Below are 21,319 nucleotides of genomic sequence, written 5' to 3'. Positions count from 1 at the left end.
ATCCATGAAAATTTCCAAACAATTGTCAACCATGTCGCAAAAAATGCTTAGCATACATCTTTGAAATGTTGCTGGGGCATTGCATAATCCAAATGGCATCCTTCTAAATGCAAATGTTCCAAAAGGACATGTGAATGTAGTTTTATCTTGATCTTCGAGTGCAATGGGAATTTGATAATAACCTGAATATCCATCAAGAAAACAGTAGTATGGATGACTTGCTACTCTTTCTAAAATTTGATCCAAAAATGGTAATGGAAAATGATCTTTTCTAGTGGCGTCATTTAATTTTATATAATCAATACACATCCGCCAACTAGATGGGACTCGACTTGTTAACAATTCACCTTTTTCATTTTTTATCACTGTGATGCCAGATTTTTTTGGAACTACTTGTGTTGGGCTTACCCACTTACTATCAGAAATAGGGTAGATAATCCCAACATCAAGTAGTTTGAGAACTACAGTTTTCACAACATCTTTCATGTGTGGATTTAATCTCCTTTGTGGTTGTTGAGATGTTTTAGCATTTTCTTCTAAATGAATTTTGTGTGTGCAAATTAGTGGATTAATGCCCTTGAGATCTTTTAGTGTCCAACCAATTGCATTTTTATGTCTTCTAAGCATATCAATAATTTACCTTCTTGATCACTTTCTAGTTTGGAAGAAATTACCACCGGATATGTTTCATCTTCTCCACAAAATGCATACTTCAATTCTTCTGGCAAGGGTTTTAACTCCAATATGGGTGGTTCGTCTAAGTTCTCATATTTTGCATCAAATTCTTTCTCTGATCCTTGTAACGAGTGATACCTGATAAAATCATCAAGATCAATTTCAATATTTTCTTTAACAGTTTCAATTGAACAAATATCTAATTGATCACGAGTACTCCCTTCTTGAATGTATTCCTCCACAAGAGTTTCAATAAGATTTTCATCTTCACTTTCATCTCCTTTGTCATGTGGTTGCTTACAAAGATTAAAAACATTGAGCTCCAAGGTCATGTTACCAAATGACAACTTCATTATTCCATTCCTGCAATTTATAAGAGCATTAGAAGTTGCTAAAAATGGACGACCCAGAATTACAGGAATTGCATTACAAGCTTCGATAGGTTGTGTATCTAAAACTATGAAATCGACAGGATATAAAAAGTTATCAACTTGGACCAACGTCTTCTACCATACCTCTTGGCACTTTAACAGATCTATCGGCAAGTAAAAGTGTTACCGAAGTAGATTTTAACTCACCTAGATTGAGTTCTTGATAAACTGAATATGGAAGTAAATTCACACTAGCTCCAAGATCAAGCAAGGCTTTTTTAATCTTTCGTTCTCAATAATACATGAAATAGTAGGACAACCAGGGTCTTTGTATTTCAAAATATTATTATTTTGAATGATTGCACTTACTTGTTCGGCTAAAAATGCTTTCTTTTTCACATTCAATTTTCTTTTCACAGTGCACAAGTCTTTCAAAAATTTGGCATATGATGGTACCTGTTTTATTGCATCTAATAAAGGAATATTAATTTTTACTTGTTTAAAAATATCATATATATCAGAATTCAAATTTGATTTTTTTGTATTTTTCAATGCATGAGGGAATGGTGGTGACACTGTCTGTTAAACCTCCTCTTCGCAAGTTATGGGCTCCACTTCCTTACCCTTTGGAGTTTATTTATCATCATCTTCACAAGGTTCAAGAATGCATTTTTCCACAAGCTTACCACTTCGAAGGGTAATAACAGATTTTACCTGATCCATCGGTTGAGTTCCAGAAGTTCCAGTTTGTGAATGATGATCCTTGGGATTAGGCAGAGGTTGTCAAGGAAATTTACCTTTTTCATGAACATTAAGTGCAGATGCAAATTTAGCAAGAGTATCTTTCAAATCTGTCATGGTTTGAGCAGTTTGAGTATTGATAGATTCTTGCTTTGCAATGAAAGAATTCAATGTATCTTCCAAATTTCTTTTAGGTGGAGGAACATAAGGTGCATAATTTTGAAAATTTTGTTGATTTTGGAAATTTGGTTGTGAAAATTGTGCAGCATTATCATTCCTCCAAATAAAATTTGGATGATTTCGCCAACCTGGATTGTAATTTTGAGAAAATGGTTCAAAATTTGGCCTTTTGAAATTGTTCAAAACATTGGCTTGTTCATGGAGACATTCTTTAAAAGAGGGCAACGTGGGACAATCTTTTGTAAAATGATCACTTGTATCACAGATGTGACACACAATTTCTTGAACAGATTTTAATTGACCATTCTTTTTCAATTCAAGTGCCTCAACTTTTCTTGCCAAAGAGGTAAATCTAGCTTGAAGATCATGTTCATCTTTGAGAGTGTACATACCTCCACCAGATGTAGGAGATTGAATCTTGTTTGATGGTTGGATTGTACCTATAGTGTCCCAATTTTGAGCATTTTCAGCTAATGAATCGAGATACTCAATTGCCTCATTTGGATCTTTATCTTCAAATGTTCCATTACACATAAATTTAACCATTTGCCTATCTTTAGGTGTTAAGCCTTCATAAAATTGAGAAACAACTCTCCAAATTTCAAAACCATGATGTGGACAAAGATTAAGCAATTCTTTGTATCTATCCCAACACTGATAAAAAGTTTCTCCTTGTTTTTGAGTGAAAGTGATGATTTGCCTTTTGAAAGAATTTGTTCTATGAGATGGAAAAAACTTTTTCCAAAATTGTTGTTGCAATTCATCCCAAGTTCGAATGGATCCCGATCTAAGATTTTGTAGCCAAGTTTTAGCTTTATCTTTTAAAGAAAAAGGAAAAAGTTTAAGTCGAATGGTGTTCATGCTACAATTTAGATCATTATATGTGTTGCACACTTCTTCAAACTCTCGTAAATGCATGTATGGATTTTCAGAATCTAAGACATGAAAATTGGGTAAAAGTTGGATAATACCAGGCTTAAAATTGAAATGAGATGCATCAGGGGGAAAAACTAGACATGAAGGTGCACTAGTACGTGTAGGATTCATGTGATCTCTAAGTGTTCTTCGTCTATCATGATCATGTTGAGATTGAATTTCATTTTCATTTTCTTGGATGGGTTCTTCCGCCATGTTTTGTAAAAATAAAAGGTTATTTCGAATGAGTCGACCACTAAGTGTACGTGACCAAATGCTCATTCAAATGCAAATGCAAAAGAATAAAAACACACAAAAGCAATAAAAATTTAAATAAAGAAAAATAAACTATAAACAAAATTAAATAGACTTGAAATTAAATTATACTTCCCGGCAACGGCGCCAAAAACTTGTTTTGACTTTGATTGTTGCACTCCCAAGAGCAGGTTGTCCACAAGTAGTATAATTCGATGAGTTCGAATATTGTATCCACGAGGAAGCTATGGTAATTACAAGTCCATTACAATGTCTTTTTATTTATTTTTTCTTTTAGTTGTTTGAATCTTTAATTGGTAATTTTTAATTGTTCAAATTTTAATTTAAGTAGTTGAGATTAAATGATCCACTCTTGGTATTTTAATAAAGTTAACATTAACGAATATTATTGAAATCCACTTAATAAAATGGTTCCAATATATTAAATAATCATATTTATATTATGTTATATATTATTATCTTATAAGTATATAATATATACCAAAACTTATAAATGTTGTCAAGTATTTATTGTGCTATATATATATTTGTAAACACTAAATCAAGGTTCCCACTTTAAATGGTTGGTAAAACCAAACTAACATTTAAATGGTACCAAGAAATTAATATTATGATATATTTATATATAATAAATCAAGGTATCCACTTTAAATGGTTGGTAATACCAAACTAACATTTAAATGGTTCCAAGAATTTAGTGTAACATATAGCAACAATAAATCAAAACTCCCACTTATAAGTAGGGTATAAAAATGCTTAAAGAAATAAATATAACATAAACAATAAATAATGATTAAATAATACATAACATAGATTCTTACCTTTTAGTAACCTTATTATCATGCCAAGAATTTCACCTTTTCATCTCAACTTTAGGAAGTTAGCTATTCATTATTCAAAGTGTAAAACTTTGAATATGAAATTAACATGCTAATTATATTTAAATGAAGAAATAAAGGAAAAATATAGAGAGAACTATTATGAACTCAAAGCTTTGTTCATAGAATGAGGAATATCCCAATACATTACAATGCACCACTATTTATAGCCAAATTTGGGGAGACAACTACAAATAAAATATTATTTTTTTACACAAAAGTCTTCATTGGTGTTCTAAGATATTATATTATATTACACATCACTTTTGAAAATCTTCTTCTCCGAATTTGCTTCTTCACATAAAAAGAAACATGTGGATAATTGAGTTGTCTAGTTGTGGTATTTTTTTCAGACCATTTGACCAAGTAATTTGAGAGATATGGTCAAAATACTAGAGCATGGTAAAACTGCCACTCCTTTGGTAACTTTATTTGTTGCTTAATTTGATCCCAATTGTGAGAGGATTTTTATCTCATGCTTGCCACCAATATTGTAGATATTAACATCAACTTTCTACAGGTCCAAGGATCATCTTAATCCCATTTGCAACGCCAAGTTTATTCTTGTTTTATCGAACCTGTAAAAAATAGTAAAAACTTGTAATTACACAACAAATTATATTTTATACAATTTATTATAAAACATATAATATTTAAACATTTAATAAAACAAAAACTATATATTTATATTATAAAACATTTAATTAATGTACAATTTTTATGTTTATTAGCATGTCTGTCTTGAGCTGTTTTCAGTCTCTTCTGAATCAACTTCACTTTCTCAGTCATATCTCTAATCATATCAGGTCCAATCTCAGGTACCTCAGAGATATCATCCCAATACAGAGGTGATCTGCACTTCTTGCTGTACAACGCTTCAAATGGAGCCATCTCTATACTCGTCTGATAGTCCGCTCTGACTGTCCGTCGGTCTGAGGATGATATGCGGTACTCAGATGTAACTTCGTACCTAGAGCCTGTTGTAAACTGTGCCAAAAGTTCGAAGTAAACTGAGGATCACGGTCCGATACAATCGACATAGGCACTCCGTGCAATCTGATCACTTCTCTGACATAGATCTCTTCCATCTGGTCATGTCTATACTTCATCTTGTACGGAATAAAAAATTCTGATTTGGTCAATCTGTCAATCACAACCCAAATCGCATCACAACCTCGGGAGGATCGCGGTTGCTTCGTCACAAAGTCCATAGAAATGTTATCCCATTTCCATTCAGGAATAGACAAGCTATGTAATAGACCTCCTGGTTTCTTTTTTTTGGCTTTCACCTGCTGGCAATTTAGACATTTTGATACAAACTCTGCAATATCTGCTTACATCTGTTTCCACCAAAACTATCTTTTGAAATCATTATACACTTTTTCTGCCTCCAGGATGAATACTGAATCGACTACTGTGCGCTTTTGACAATATCTGTCGTTTCAAATCTGAAACATCTAGCGCAACAAGACGATTATTCACATACAATACATTATCACGTACTTGATACTCTGATCGATGCCCTGCTCTGACCATCGAAATCGAATTCTGAACATTTTGATCAACTTTCTGAGCTTCTTTAATTCTCAAATTCAGCTCTGGTTCGACTTGAATAGTATAGAGTCTCAACGGTCTACAATCTGTTTCAAATGCTAATCCAGACAAACAGCAGTCTTCAATCAAATTTGAAACACCAATCGTCGATAAGGATAAAGAACATACCTTTCGACTCAGTGCATCAGCTGCTGCATTTGATTTCCCCAGGATAGTATTTGATTTCACAATCAAAATCTTTCAGTAAATCAAGCCATCTTCGTTGCCTCATATTCAATTCAGACTGTGAAAACAGATATTTCAGACTCTTGTGATCAAAATAAATCTCAAACTTCTCACCATATAGATAGTGTCGCCAAATCTTCAGTGCAAAGACGATGGCCGCCAATTCAAGATCATGAATTGGGTAGCGAGACTCATGTGGTTTCAGTTGTCTGGAGGCATAGGCAATAACATGTCATCGCTGCATCAAAACACAACCCAATCCTCTGTGAGAAATATCATAATAAACAATGAAATCACCAGTACCTGATGGGATAGTCAACACCGGAGCACTGGTCAATCTCTTCTTCAGCTCTAGAAAACTGGCCTCACACTCCTCTGACCAAACGAATGGTGCATTCTTCTGCGTCAACTGAGTAATAGGTTTAGCTATACTCAAGAAATCTTTAATAAATCGACGATAATAGCCTGCTAAACCCATAAAACTACGTATCTCTAGCATAGATGTCAGTTTAGGCCAATTGATCACAGCCTCAACCTTGCTAAGATCAACAGATATACCGTTTCCAGATATAATGTGACCCAAAAATACAACATGTTTCAGCCAGAATTCACATTTATACAGCTTAGCATACAGTCTCTCTTTTCTCAGAATTCTCAACACTCTTCTCAAATGCTCAGCATGATCAATCATATTCTTCGAATATATCATAATATCATCGATAAATATAATCACAAAATCATCAAGATATTTCTGAAACACACGGTTCATCAAACCCATAAATACAGCTGGAGCATTGGATAAACCAAACGGCATGACTATAAACTCATAACGGCCATACCTGGTTCTGAAAGCTGTCTTCGAAATATCAGAATCTCTGACTCTCAGCTGATGATATCCAGATCTCAGATCGATCTTGAAATACACAGAAGAACCCTGCAACTGATCAAATAAATCATCGATACAAGACAAAGGGTATTTGTTCTTTACCGTAGCCTTGTTCAGTTGCCGGTAGTCAATGCAGAGTCTCATTGAACCATCTTTCTTTCTCACAAATAGTACTGGAGCACCCCTCTATCCTACACCAAGACCTAACACACGAGATCAGCCGTTTTTGACACACTTTATCAGACTTTTCATCATTTTTCTTGGAGAAGAGGCTAGGAGCAAAGGATATTTCGAAGACCTCGAGATTTCCACGCGTCGTGGCCGTCATCCATCGTCATCTTTAGTATTTTCATTATTCAGTATTTTATTTCTTACATTGATTGTTGGTTTTTATCATGAATTTCAGTAGCTAAACTCTAGATTTGTTGGGATTTGAGGGGATCCTACCCCATACTCGGTGTTTAACATTATTTCTCGACGTTTTTATTAGTGATTTGTTTATGCTATTGTTATTTCTTGTTTCAATCGAAGCTTAGCTAACTTCCTTTGATTATTTCATGTTGTTGATGAGTTCGATAGAATAGTTAACAATACGATCAAATAGTATAAACCACGGATTTACAATTTTAGTAGATAAACAGAATTGGGTACGTGTCGATAGTGATAGTTCACCCGAATGAAAGCTAGTGGATTCCATAGAATGTAATGCAATCTTGAACTGTTAAATATTTGAGGACACTTGAGTACTGCATGTTTTTTATTAGTATTAATATAGCTCGACAGAGTATATTAATTAGTCTAGGGAATTCCGTCGAACGCACGAGTCAAAGTCGAGTGTGATTATTTAAACACGAGTGGTAGGTGAACTGCTAATTCCCAACAAATTCATTTCTCATTTGATTTAATCCAAATTAATCATTGCGGTCTTGAGTACGTTTTCTTTGCATTTTAATTATTTTAGTTGTTTAATTTACATAATTTAATCATCAACTCATTTTATCGTTGCTAAAGAAATTTTACTTGAAAATAAAAATAGTGTAACGCAGTCCTTGTGGAACGATACTCGTATTCACTTACGTTTATTATAACTTGACTATCGTGCACTTGCGATATTTAAATCGAGCTTTCATTTATAAAATAAATTTTGGGATTATTCATTGTGCAAGTTTTGCTCGATCAAGTTTTTGGCGCCGTTGCCGGGGACTGTTGATTCACAATTTTTTATTTTTCATTTAAATTTTTTAGTACAATTTATTTTATTGTTATTTGATACTCTCATTGTGTTGCAGATTTTTCTTGTAGTGCATGCAAAGATCACTCGATTTTAAGCTTGAGCCTTTTGACCCCGAGATCGAACGCACAGCTAGACGTCGACTACAGCAGCAAAGAGCGAAGGAAAGAATGGAAGGCGATCAACAAAGAGAGGAGCCAAGGCGTATATCGATGTTGGATTATGCACAGCCGTCTCTTGATGGAGCACGTCCAAGCATCGTAAGACCAGTCATCTGAGCTAATCAGTTTGAGATCAAGCCAGCTATCATTCAGATGATTCAAAACACTGTCCAATTTGGGGGAAGTGCACTTGACGACCCTAATTCTCATATAGCTGACTTTCTTGAAATTTGTGATACTTTTAAGTTTAATGGCGTGTCTGATGACGCTGTTCGTTTGCGTTTATTTCCATTTTCACTGAGAGATAAAGCTAAGTCGTGGTTAAACTGTTTGCCTGTAGGTTCTATTACTACATGGGAAGATATGGCAAAGGCGTTCCTGATCAAGTACTTTCCTCCGTCGAAGACTATGAAGCTCAGAGCCGACATTACTACTTTTGCTCAATATGAGCAAGAGTCACTTTACGAGGCATGGGAGCGCTACAAGGACTTGTTGAGGAGATGTCCACACCATGAGCTGCCTCTTGGGTTAGTTGTTCAAACTTTCTACTACGGTCTGCTTACTCCTAACCGTACTATGATAGATGATGCTGCCTGTGGTAACTTACTGAGAAAGACGGCGGAGGAAGGATATGAGTTATTGGAGGAGATGGCTGCTAGTAGCTATCATCCTCAGTTTGATAGGCAGAGACGAGGTGCTGGAGTTAATCAAGTTAATGATTTGTCGGCGGTTTCAGCACAGTTAGAGGCTTTGAATAGAAAGATTGATGGGATGAGCATGAGTGGGTCGGCTATGCGTCTGCAAGAAATTTTCTGTGATAAGTGTGGGGGTGAGCATGATGTGCAGGATTGCCAAGATGGCAATCCATTCTATGTGCCTGAGGGAGCACCGGTAAAACAAGTGGGATTCCAGAACCGTCCTAGAAATGACCCTTACTCGAACACATATAATCCGGGATGGAGGAATCACCCAAACTTTTCATGGGGAGGTCAAAACAACCAACATTGCCAACAAAGAGGTCCACCATATGTGATGCACCAAGGATTCAAGCCAGAACCGTCTCGGGAGGAGAAGTCCAATTTAGAGCAAATGATGACTAAATTTATTTCTGCAACAGAGACGCGATTTCAGAACCAAGATGCATCCATAAAGGGGTTAGAGAATCAAATTGGACAATTGGCTAAGCTGATTGCTAATAGGGAGCAAGGAACTTTACCAAGCAACACGGAAACTAACCCAAGAGAACATGTGAAGGCGGTGGAATTGCGTAGTGGAAAAACACTCGGGTCTAATGAGGAAAAGACCAAGCACGGTGAGGATGAGGTGAAAAATCGAGGAGGTAAGTCTTCTAACTCTACATCTACACCTATTGCACAGAATAAAATTGTTATCCCTCCACCTTTTCCTGCAGCAATGAAGAAAGCTAAATTAGATACACAATTTGGTAAATTTCTTGAGATATTTAAAAAATTGCATATTAACATTCCTTTTGCTGATGCTTTATTGAATATGCCAAGTTATGCAAAATTCTTGAAAGATATCTTAGCAAATAAGCGGAAGCTAGAAGATCATATGACGGTGAATTTGACCGAAAATTGCTCCGCTTTAGTTCAAAACAAGATGCCTCCGAAGCAAAAAGATCCAGGGAGTTTCTCGATACCTTGCATTATTGGTGACATTAATTTTCATAAAGCTCTATGTGATCTTGGTGCGAGCATTAATCTGATGCCTTTTTCTGTGTTTAGGAGACTGGGATTAGGTGAACCCAAGCCAACTAGGATGTCGTTGCAGCTGGCTGACAGATCTGTCAAGTATCCACGTGGGATTATCGAAGATGTTCTGGTGAAAGTGGATAAGTTTATTTTTCCTGCAGACTTTGTGGTACTTGACATGGATGAAGATTTAGAGATGCCTTTAATCCTAGGGAGACCGTTTTTGGCTACAGGGAAAGCACTGATTGATGTTGAGGAGGGGAAATTGAGACTGAGAGTTGGAGAAGAAGAAATTATTTTTGATGTTTTCAATACTCTCAAGCACACAATGCACAATGATAGTTGCTTTCGTATTGATGTCTTGGATTCGCTTGTTTGTGATTTTGTGCAGGATGGATTGAAAGAACCATTGGAGGCCACTCTCACTACTGAAAAGCAGGAGGACGAGCTAGACGAGGAAATGATGGAGATGGTAGCTCATTTAAATGCCATTCCACCTTGGAGAAAGCAAGTGAGGCTTAGACTAGAGGAATTGGGAGACATAAAAGATTTAATGCCTCAAAAGTCAAGCCTAGAGGAGCCACCTACTTTGGAGCTCAAACCATTACCTCCACATCTCAAGTACGTATATCTAGGAGAAAATAATAAATTGCCTGTTATTATTTCCTCTTCTTTGACAGATGATATGGAGAGTAAGCTCTTGGGAGTCCTCAAGGAGCATAAAGGAGCGTTCGCTTGGAAGGTTTCGGACATAAAAGGGATAAGTCCTTCGATCTGCATGCACAAAATTCTGATGGAAGATAAATACTCACCTCTAGCACAACCACAAAGGAGACTCAATCCAAAGATGCAAGAGGTAGTAAAAGCTGAAACAATTAAACTTCTGAATGCAGGTATTATCTATCCTATCTCTGATAGTGCGTGGGTAAGTCCTGTACAATGTGTGCCTAAAAAGGGTGGGATTAGTGTTATTGCTAATGAAAAAAATGAGTTGATTCCCACTAGAACTATTACGGGTTGGCATGTATGCATAGATTATAGGAAATTGAATGATGCAACCCGTAAAGATCACTTTCCCTTGCCATTTATCGATCAAATGATTGAACGATTAGCAGGTCATGAATTTTATTGCTTTTTAGATGGATACTCGGGATACAATCAAATCACAATTGCACCTGAGGACCAAGAGAAAACTACTTTCACTTGCCCTTATGGTACTTTTGCGTTTAGGCGTATGCCCTTTGGTTTATGCAAGCACCTGCAACATTTCAAAGATGCATGACCGCTATCTTTCATGACATGACTGAAAATTTCCTTGAAATCTTTATGGATGACTTCTCTATTTTTGGCTCCTCATTTAATGAATGTTTAGAGAATTTGAACTTGGTGTTAGTTAGATGTGAGGAGAGCAATTTGGTGTTGAATTGGGAGAAGTGTCATTTTATGGTTCAAGAGGGGATTGTGTTAGGACACAAGGTTTCGGAGAATGGAATTGAGGTTGAAAAAGCCAAGGTGGAAGTAATCAAAAACTTACCCCCACCTTCATCAATAAAAGGAGTTAGAAGTTTCCTAGGGCATGCTGGTTTTTATAGGCGTTTCATTAAAGATTTTTCCAAAATTGCTAAACCTTTATCCTCTTTGTTGATGAAAGATGCTGAATTTAATTTTGATTCTACTTGTCTGCATGCATTCGAGATACTCAAGGAAAGCTTGGTGACAGCACCTGTTCTGACTGCCCCTGATTGGGAGCTACCGTTTGAGGTGGTGTGCGATGCTAGTGATACAGCTGTTGGTGTGGTGCTGGGTCAAAGGAAGAACAAGGTATTTCATACCATCTACTATGCAAGTAAGACTTTAAATGATGCTCAATTGAATTACGCTACTACTGAAAAGGAATTGCTTGCTATAGTATTTGCTTTCGACAAATTTCATTCATACCTTGTTCTATCTAAAGCAACTGTGTATACAGATCATTCTGCCCTAAAATACTTGCTTGCTAAGAAAGATGCGAAACCTAGGTTAATTAGGTGGATTTTATTATTGCAAGAATTTGATCTCGAAATTCGAGATAAAAAGGGTGTGGAAAATGTAGTTGCTGACCACCTGTCTAGGCTTGAGCATGTTAGAATTAAGGGCAGTGACGATGATATAGATGACTGGTTTCCTGATGAACAATTGCTTGAGGTAAATGCGTACCCTTGGTATGCCGATTTTGCAAATTTTCTTGTCACTGGCACACCTCCACCTAATTTATTGTTTCACCAAAGAAAGAAATTCTTTTTAGACGTGAAATATTATTTTTGGGAGGAACCGTTCTTGTTTAAGATTTGTGCAGACTCCATGATAAGGAGATGTGTGGCGGAGGAGGAAACCAATCAAATTCTGAACCATTGTCATGACCGTGAGGTAGGTGGTCACTTTGGACCCATACGGACGGCATCTAAGGTACTTGAATGTGGCTTCTATTGGCCAACTCTTTTTAAGGATGCTCGTTTGTATGTTCTCAATTGTGATAGATGCCAACGCACAGGTAATATTTCCAACCGTCATGAGATGCCTTTAAATAACATTATTGAGTGTGAAATATTTGATGTGTGGGGGATTGATTTTATGGGTCCTTTTCCTGCGTCTTTTGCAAAGAAATTTATTCTGGTGGCAGTGGAGTATGTATCTAAATGGGTGGAGGCAGAGGCTTGTGCCACTAATGATACACAAGTGGTGTTAAAATTTTTGAAGAAACATATTTTTAATCGATTTGGTGCACCACGTGCAATCATAAGTGACGGTGGCACCCACTTTTGCAACAAAATTTTTGATAAACTGTTGGGCAAATATGGTGTCACCCACAAGGTTTCCACTCCATACCATCCCCAAACTAGTGGACAAGTTGAAGTATCCAATCGAGAAATTAAGAGGATTTTAGTGAAGACGGTTAATGTGAATAGGAAGGATTGGTCCATTCGGTTAGATGATGCTTTGTGGGCGTATCGTACTGCTTTTAAAACACCTATAGGCACTACACCATATAGGTTGCTTTTTGGTAAAGCATGTCATCTACCAGTCGAATTAGAGCATAGAGCAAATTGGGCGACCAAAGCACTAAACTTTGATTTAGCTCTTGCAGGTGAAAAACTGATTGCTGCAGTTGAATCAGTTAGATGAGTTTCGGGGTCAGAGCTTATGATCTTGCACTATCTTACAAGGAACGCACCAAACGAGCCCATGACAAACACATTATAAGAAGGGAATTCAAAGTTGGTGAAGCGGTGTTGGTATACAACTCTCGATTACGACTCTTTCCGGGCAAGCTAAAGTCAAGGTGGTCAGGACCATTCACTATAGCCAAGGTGTTCCCATCGGGTGCAGTGGTGTTGCATGATGGCAAGGAAGGGACATTTACTGTGAACGCTCAAAGGTTGAAGCACTATATCGGTGGCACAATTGAGCCACAAATTGGAGTCACTCGGCTCCATGACAGTCATTGAGGACATGGGTGAAGAGTCGAGCTCTAGACTATAAATTGAGAACTACTTCTACTCCTTATTTCGATTTTGATTATATTTTTTTTTTTTAGTTATTAATCGCATCATTTGCGTTTAGGTAGTTGCATGGCATTGCATTCAAATTTTTTTCACAAACACTTCTTTTGCGAAAACGTCTCGCCAGGGCGGGAAAAATATACCGCCCTAGCGAGTCGCGCAGATTAAAAATTTTTCTCCCCGAAAACTTCTCGCTCAATTTTTTTTCCGAAAACTTCTCGCTTGGGCGGTTAGTTTTGACCGTCCTAGCGAGTCGCGCAGATTATAAATACTTTCCTCTTCTCTTTTCCTCCCCACTTCGAACCCTACTCCTCCCCTCCGATTTTCGGCGCCCCCCCTCCATCTTTTGTGCTCAATCCTTATTATTTGGTGATTTTTCAGGGCAAAGACTCAATCTTGGTCCATACACTCCAAGAGGAAGCATTTAGGCTACAAGATTTTCTTCTCCGGCGGTCTTTCAAGCAACTCCGGTCATCTTTCACATATTTTGGTGAGCTTCTCCGGCGACCCTCAACAATTTTCCGGCAGTTGGATACTTTGTGCACTCCAATCTCTACATGGCACCCAAAAGATCTAAGGTAACTCACGGTGCTTCTAGTTCTCGTTCCACTCCATCTATGTTTGTGAATGAAAAAGCTAGGGAGAGATTTGAGCATGCTAGACTACATAGGAAACCAATCCCTGAGCGTGGATTTAGCTCGTTTCTTATCGGTCAATTTTCGGAGTCCCAAATAGAAAGAAGAGGGTGGAATACCTTTGTAGCACAACCGAATGCAGCAGTGGTTCCGGTTGTGCGTGAATTTTATGCCAATGCTCCGGAGGGAAATGAGTCGAAGGCATTTGTGAGGGGACATCTAGTCCCGTATGATCCCAAGACGATCAATGATATGTTGGGTTTACCGTCGGTGGACGATTCGGTGTTTCAGGCGTGGGTGCTTAACCCGGATTATGATTTGATCATTCGCACACTCTGTTATCCGGGCACCACGTGGAAACAACCGGGGACTTACACGGTCTTTCTTGAAAAGTTTTTGAAAGTGGAGGGGGCATTGTGGTATGCATTCTTGTGTAAGAGATTGATGCCGGTCGGTCATACGAGTGATGTGCAGCGTGAGCGGGCCGTTGTTCTTTATGCCATCTGTATTGGGATGGTGATTGATTTGGGCAGGCTCATTTTCGGACAGCTTAACATGTGCATTAATAGCAGCAATTTGGCTTTTTACTTCCCGACGATAGTGACTGAGCTGTGTGCCCGAGCGGGGGTGATATTCGAAGATGATGATGAGTGGTTACCGCCGATGAGAGCCATTGATGAGGCTCTCTATAAATCCAAGAGGGAGAAGAGACAGGCTGAGCTGCCCGAGGAGGTATTTTTCGATTATGGGATAGCATCTCAACCACCTCCGGCCTTAGGACATGCACCACCACCCCCGCAGCCACGCCGCCATGCCATGCGAGATCGCGTCGCCGAATTGGGCGCTTGGGCCCATTATCAGACGCAGTACCAGGCCGTTAATCAGGCACATATTCAGAACATCGATCACCTGGTGCAGGGGATCTCAACTCATTTGGGCATCGAAACTTCAGGACGGCCACCTACACCCGCATACCCGCCACCCTTCCAGTTTCAGTACAATTATCATATGCCCCCAGCAGCTGAAGAGGGAGTTCCACCGCCGGAGAATGAGGAGGAGGATGATCTCTGATCAGGGGAGTTTACTGTTTCCCCTTTCTTTTTATTTTGCATATTCTGTCTTTGCCTTCACATTCATGAGTTTTTATGTTTTTAGTGTTTGTTTCGTTTTGTGCAATGAGGGCATTGCACAACTCTAGTATGAGGGGGTAGATTGTTATGTTTTCTTAGTTAATTGATTTTAAATTCGTAGCATTTCTTTTGTTTGGTGGAGTTTATATTACTTTGGTGGTGTCAATTTTCAGTTATGGGAGTTTATTTGGTGTTGTTAGTATTGCTTGTGTTGAGTTGGTTGTTTTTAGTCCGTTATAGTATTGCATGTTTGGTGTCGTTTATGGTGAGAAGACATAGTGTATGAGCCAATGATGATGTTGAATTGATAGTATACAAAAGTATTGATTGGGTCACCTCATGAATGGTACTCTTGATTGTTAAAGCATGAATTTTGGCACAAAGTTGAACTTTTTGAGCACATATGTGTGGGGACTAGAATTTTGTAGGAATAATGGTGAAATTTGAAGATTTTGTGTGGTTAACTTGAAAGACATCATTTATGAGTTGATTTAGCATGTAAACCCGTGAAAATAAGTCACTAATTGGGACCTTGAATGAGAACATGTGATTTGCCTTGAACTTTACATATATCCCCTTTTTCAATGCACTGAATTAAAATATCATACTCCTAACCAGCTGTAATCCAAAGTATATATTCTTAGCCTAGGGAGTACACGTGTGAAAATTGTGCATCAAAAAAAAAATTATATCGAAAAAGAAAAAATTGGTGGAGATGTAAGGTGAGGGGGAGCCGAAATAAAAGGAATGAAATTCTATTCCTGGGCTAAAAGTTGGAGATGTAAGGAGACGAGGAACGTCAGACGAAAAGTCTTGACGATTGCACAATGAAAATGATCGGTGTACTCCCGACTGTTACCCACTTGAGCTTATTTTCCTTCTTTTCGACACCCTTCTCTGCACTTAAGAATCAAATAAAGTTCAAATTATGGTTAGTGATAAATGGACACGGGGGTGCATGCTAGTGAGACTTGTATTGAAGTGCTAATTGAGTGACTCGCATGATCGGATGATTGATCTATTTGAAGTACGAATGACTAGACCCATCATGACACACACACACGTTCAAATTAGTGTCGAGATTTATGTGTAGATGAGAACGAGTATTCGTTTGTGATTTGACTTGATTATGATTTGTATGTGGGAAAGTTCACTGAGGCATGAGCATAAAAGTGTTAACTCACCATTGACATTTACTTGTGTTGGTTATTTCTTGTTTGAGTATTTCGTGTTTGTTGTGTTTGTTTAGAATCTCGTGCTTTAACCTATTTTGCTCGAGGGCGAGCAAAAGGTTAGTATGAGGGGGTTGATAGGACTCGTTTTTACGTGTTTTTAGTGTTGATTTTGAGTCGCGTTCATGCATCATATTAGTTTGTTTTAGTTGAATTTTGCATTTTTATTAGCATTATTGAGTATTTGACTAATCTCGTGTATTCTGTGGTTATTTTGTAGGAATTGAACCAAAAAATGGGAGAAACTTTGGCATAATATCGAAGAGGTCTCGCTAGGGCGGTCAAAAGTGACCGCCCCAGCGAGCATTTTGGTCTGGCCGAGATTTGTTTTGCGCAAGTGTCTCGCTAGGGCGGTCAAAAGTGACCGCCCCAGCGAAACAGGGACATGCTAGAGGAAGCTTATTCGAGGACCTCTCGCTAGGGCGGTCAAAATATACCGCCCTAGCGAGAAGCGAGATTGAGAAAGATTTTTTTCCAAATTTTGAGGGACTCTATCCTACACCAAGACCTAACACACGAGATCAGCCGTTTTTGACACACTTTATCAGACTTTTCATCATTTTTCTTGGAGAAGAGGCTAGGAGCAAAGGAGATTTCGAAGACCTCGAGATTTCCACGCGTCGTGGCCGTCATCCATCGTCATCTTTAGTATTTTCATTATTCAGTATTTTATTTCTTACATTGATTGTTGGTTTTTATCATGAATTTCAGTAGCTAAACTCTAGATTTGTTGGGATTTGAGGGGATCCTACCCCGTACTCGGTGTTTAACATTATTTCTCGACGTTTTTATTAGTGATTTGTTTATGCTATTGTTATTTCTTGTTTCAATCGAAGCTTAGCTAACTTCCTTTGATTATTTCATGTTGTTGATGAGTTCGATAGAATAGTTAACAATACGATCAAATAGTATAAACCACGGATTTACAATTTTAGTAGATATACGGAATTGGGTACGTGTCGATAGTGATAGTTCACCCGAATGAAAGCTAGTGGATTCCATAGAATGTAATGCAATCTTGAACTGTTAAATATTTGAGGGCACTTGAGTACTGCATGTTTTTTATTAGTATTAATATAGCTCGACAGAGTATATTAATTAGTCTAGGGAATTCCGTCGAACGCACGAGTCAAAGTCGAGTGTGATTATTTAAACACGAGTGGTAGGTGAACTGCTAATTCCCAACAAATTCATTTCTCATTTGATTTAATCCAAATTAATCATTGCGGTCTTGAGTACGTTTTCTTTGCATTTTAATTATTTTAGTTGTTTAATTTACATTAGTTTAATCATCAACTCATTTTATCGTTGCTAAAGAAATTTTACTTGAAAATAAAAATAGTGTAACGCAGTCCTTGTGGAACGATACTCGTATTCACTTACGTTTATTATAACTTGACTATCGTGCACTTGCGATATTTAAATCGAGCTTTCATTTATAAAATAAATTTTGGGATTATTCACTGTGCAAGTTTTGCTCGATCAAGGAAAAACACTCGGTCTGATGTAACCCTTGGCTAGTAAATCTTCCAACTGCTCTTTCAATTCTTTTAACTCAATCGGTGCCACTCTGTACGGAGCTCTAGAAATCGAAACTGTTTTTGGTAACAATTCAATCCTGAAGTCTATCTCTCGAATCGGAGGCAAACCCGGAATCTCATCTGGGAATACATCAGCAAACTCACAGACCACTGGCAAATCAGCCAATGATGGGCTCGATTTCAGTAAGTCAACCGACTACACAAGAAATCCCTCCGCTCTTTTCTGTAATAATCGAGTCATAGACATAGCAGATATCAAAGGAATTCTAGATCTAGAACCCTTTTCGTAAAATTTCCATTCTTCAGCCATCTCAGGTCTGAATCTCACAATCTTATGGAAACAATCAACGGTAGCTCTGTACTTGGTCAGCATATCAATACCGATAATACAATCAAAATCAGATAACCCAAGTATGATACAGTCTAACTCAATCTCATGCCCGTCATACTGTAGCATACATTGTCTAACAGACGTCACTGATACAAGACCTCTCCCCAAAGCTGAAGAGACAGATACTACAGATGATAATGACTCAATAGGCAATGCATGACTCAATGCAAATCGCTCATAAATAAATGTATGGGACGCACCCGTATCAATCAATACGTAAGCAGGATAAACACATAAAGAACAGTTACCTGCCACAACATCATCTGGTGCTTCCTGAGCCTGTTCTTCAGTCAAAGCAAATACTATGGCCTGCTGTCTAGGAGGCTGGCTAACAGTCTGGCTTCCTCCTGGCCTGGACTGTGACTGAGGAGTCGTCGGTGGTGGCTGGAAGGACTGAACAGCAGATGCTCATCTATCTGTCTGAGCCACTGATCCAGATGATTCTGCTCTTTGGGATCCCTGGGAACCTCTCTGTGGATAAACTCTAGCAAAATGTCCCTGCTGTCTGCAAATACGGCAACTACCAAGTACTCCTTGGCATTGCTCTGTGGGATGTCTCCATCCACAAGTCCTGCAAAAGATCCCTGTACTACTCTGGCTTTGTAGAGAACCACCGGAGCTAGATGAACAGCTCCCTAACTTCTTGAATTGTTTTCCTCGGGCTTTCAAGAGATCTTTCTTCCCACCAGTGCTACTACCACTCTCAAATCTGGTAGGGGGTTGCTGAAACTGAGTAGAAGGTGGTTGTTGTGGTCTCGGTGCTGGAGGAACATAGGAAGCTCCTTTCTGTCTCATCAGACCGGCTTCAGCTCCTTTAGCTCGGTTCAAAGCATCAGCAAAGTTATTCGGTCTCCCTGTGTTTACCAATGTAAAGATATCGGGATTTAGTCCATTGATAGACTGATCAGCAACGGCTTCATCACTCTCAGCAACATGTGGAGCAAAACGCAACAAGGATAGAGAACTTGGCCACATACTCTTCAATGTTCAACTGACCCTGTCTCAGATTAGCAAAATCTGCCCCCTTATCTTTCTTGTACGATACTGGGAAAATCTTTGATAAAATTCAGTCTTAAATATTTTCCAAGTAATCACTGTACCTCGGTGCTCCAAAGCTCTCTTCGTCGTGAGCCACCAGTTCTTTGCAACGTCATGCAATTGGTGCCCAATCAGTCGGACTCTGCGCTCATCAGTGCAATCCAATTAATCAAACAGCATTTCTATGTCATCTAACCAACTCTCACAGTCAACTGAAGTTTTCGTTCCTTTCAGGGTTGGCTGTTTGAACGACTGAAACCTCTTTAGTAACGTTTCCATCGGTGTTGCTGTAACATCCATCGGATTGGCTGAGGTACTGCCCTGTTCTGGGATTCTTCGAGGAGGCATATCTGATTATCAAAATGATTAGTAACCAAATACAACAAACCTGTTTCAGTCCTCCTCTGATCATCTTACTGTTGATCAAGAATCGGTTCTGATTCATTCTCAATAAAACATGTTTCCAATCAAATCATATAATCAGGTAAACATGCATTCAAAGCAATAAAACATACAAGCATAGTAAAAGCAGGAAACAAAACTCAATATACCCCGCTCACTAGCTTCTATCTCAGTCTAAGGAACCTACTGCTCTGATACCACCTGCTGTGGGGACCCGAACCTAATTTGTCTTCTTAATCATTATTAGGATCATTTAATTAATTTGGGTCTAATTTCTTTTTAAAATACATAAGTGCGGAACATAATAAAATCATTCTGATATAAATATCAACAGTAAAATACAAGTCCTGTACAAAGTACATTTATTTCAAAGTAATGTTCAGTCACTACATCAAGTACTGAAAACCCATCTACTCTAAGTCCGGATATCCACGCTAATCTTGAATCTCTCATCCCCTTCGTGACCCTGATCATGTCCCACCTGTTGTCATTCACACATACAAACACAACAACAGTCGGATGACTCCGGTGAGAAATACATCCCAGTATAAATAATGTATACATGAAATCATATAAACAGATATAAAAGCATGAAACAGATATCAATAACATGTATCAAATCTGAAAGACATGAATCGATATAAAGCTGTAAATAAACTCGGGACTCGTCATCTCAAACTCGACTCATTTCTAATCTAGGAATCCCTGTTCCTGGACATTGGCATACTATATCGAATCTCCGCAATAGAAGTCAGTCCGCTCCTACGCAACATCGATATAAATAAAACATCCAGTGCATTGGCACATCCGCCAAAGACTTGGCACCTCCGCCAATGACTAGGCACATACGCCCATGACTTGACACGTGTTTTCCTATGAATCAATAGACTAAGTGTATCAATCTCATGAATTGCAACCATCAATGCAATGAAATAAAGTATGTGGTTTTGGGAAACTCAAGTCAAATCAAACTCGAGTCGTATCCTCCCGGTTCGACATTGATTTATATCTTTCTTTTGTTGGTGTTCGGCTCTGATCTATCTTTCAAATCTTCAATATCAATGTCCAGTTGATGTTTTGTCGATAGGAACACGGTACCGAAGTCGGATTGAAAATCGGACGGTTGGATTTAACACAAATCAAATTCTGGAATCAAAGACTTGAAGCTTTTCCCGGGAGAATTCTCGTTCCTTTTCTTCTTTCAAATGAAGGAAATGAAACTTTATATATATCAAGTTGCATGCCAAAGATAGGTGGCTTCTTCTTGGTGCAGCACATCTCGCGCATATGCGCGACCCTCCTCGGTGCATATGCGCGAGACATTCTGTCTCGGCGCATGTCTTCTCGGCAGCTCGCGCATATGCACGCCCTCTCCCGGCGCATATGCGCGAGGTTCTCTGCCATACTCGCGCATATGCGCGGGTCTTGTCACGCATATGCGCGAGGTTCTCTGCCTACTCCGCGTATATGTGCCCGGCTTGGTCGCGCATATACGCGAGGCTCATTCCTCTCACATAATTCAAGTCTTCTTTCTGTCTTTTCCGGTCCGATCCTTCCGTCTATAATCACATCAATTATCAACAAATCATTTCAGATTACAATAATC

General features: G+C 38.4%; 1 non-coding gene across 1 annotated transcript; it reads right to left on the bottom strand.

The window, feature by feature from the left end:
- Positions 1-8,504: 8,504 nt before the first annotated feature.
- LOC142521299 (small nucleolar RNA R71) lies at positions 8,505-8,611 on the bottom strand. The gene has a single exon (XR_012814123.1). It is a non-coding gene; the product is annotated as a small nucleolar RNA R71 (small nucleolar RNA).
- Between the last annotated feature and the right edge of the window lie 12,708 nt (positions 8,612-21,319).

This window comes from Primulina tabacum, chromosome 1, assembly GCF_025594145.1.
Source record: "Primulina tabacum isolate GXHZ01 chromosome 1, ASM2559414v2, whole genome shotgun sequence".
Classification (NCBI taxonomy): domain Eukaryota; kingdom Viridiplantae; phylum Streptophyta; class Magnoliopsida; order Lamiales; family Gesneriaceae; genus Primulina; species Primulina tabacum.
The sequence above is the reverse complement of the archived record's forward strand: the minus strand, read 5'-3'. Positions and strand labels throughout refer to the sequence as shown.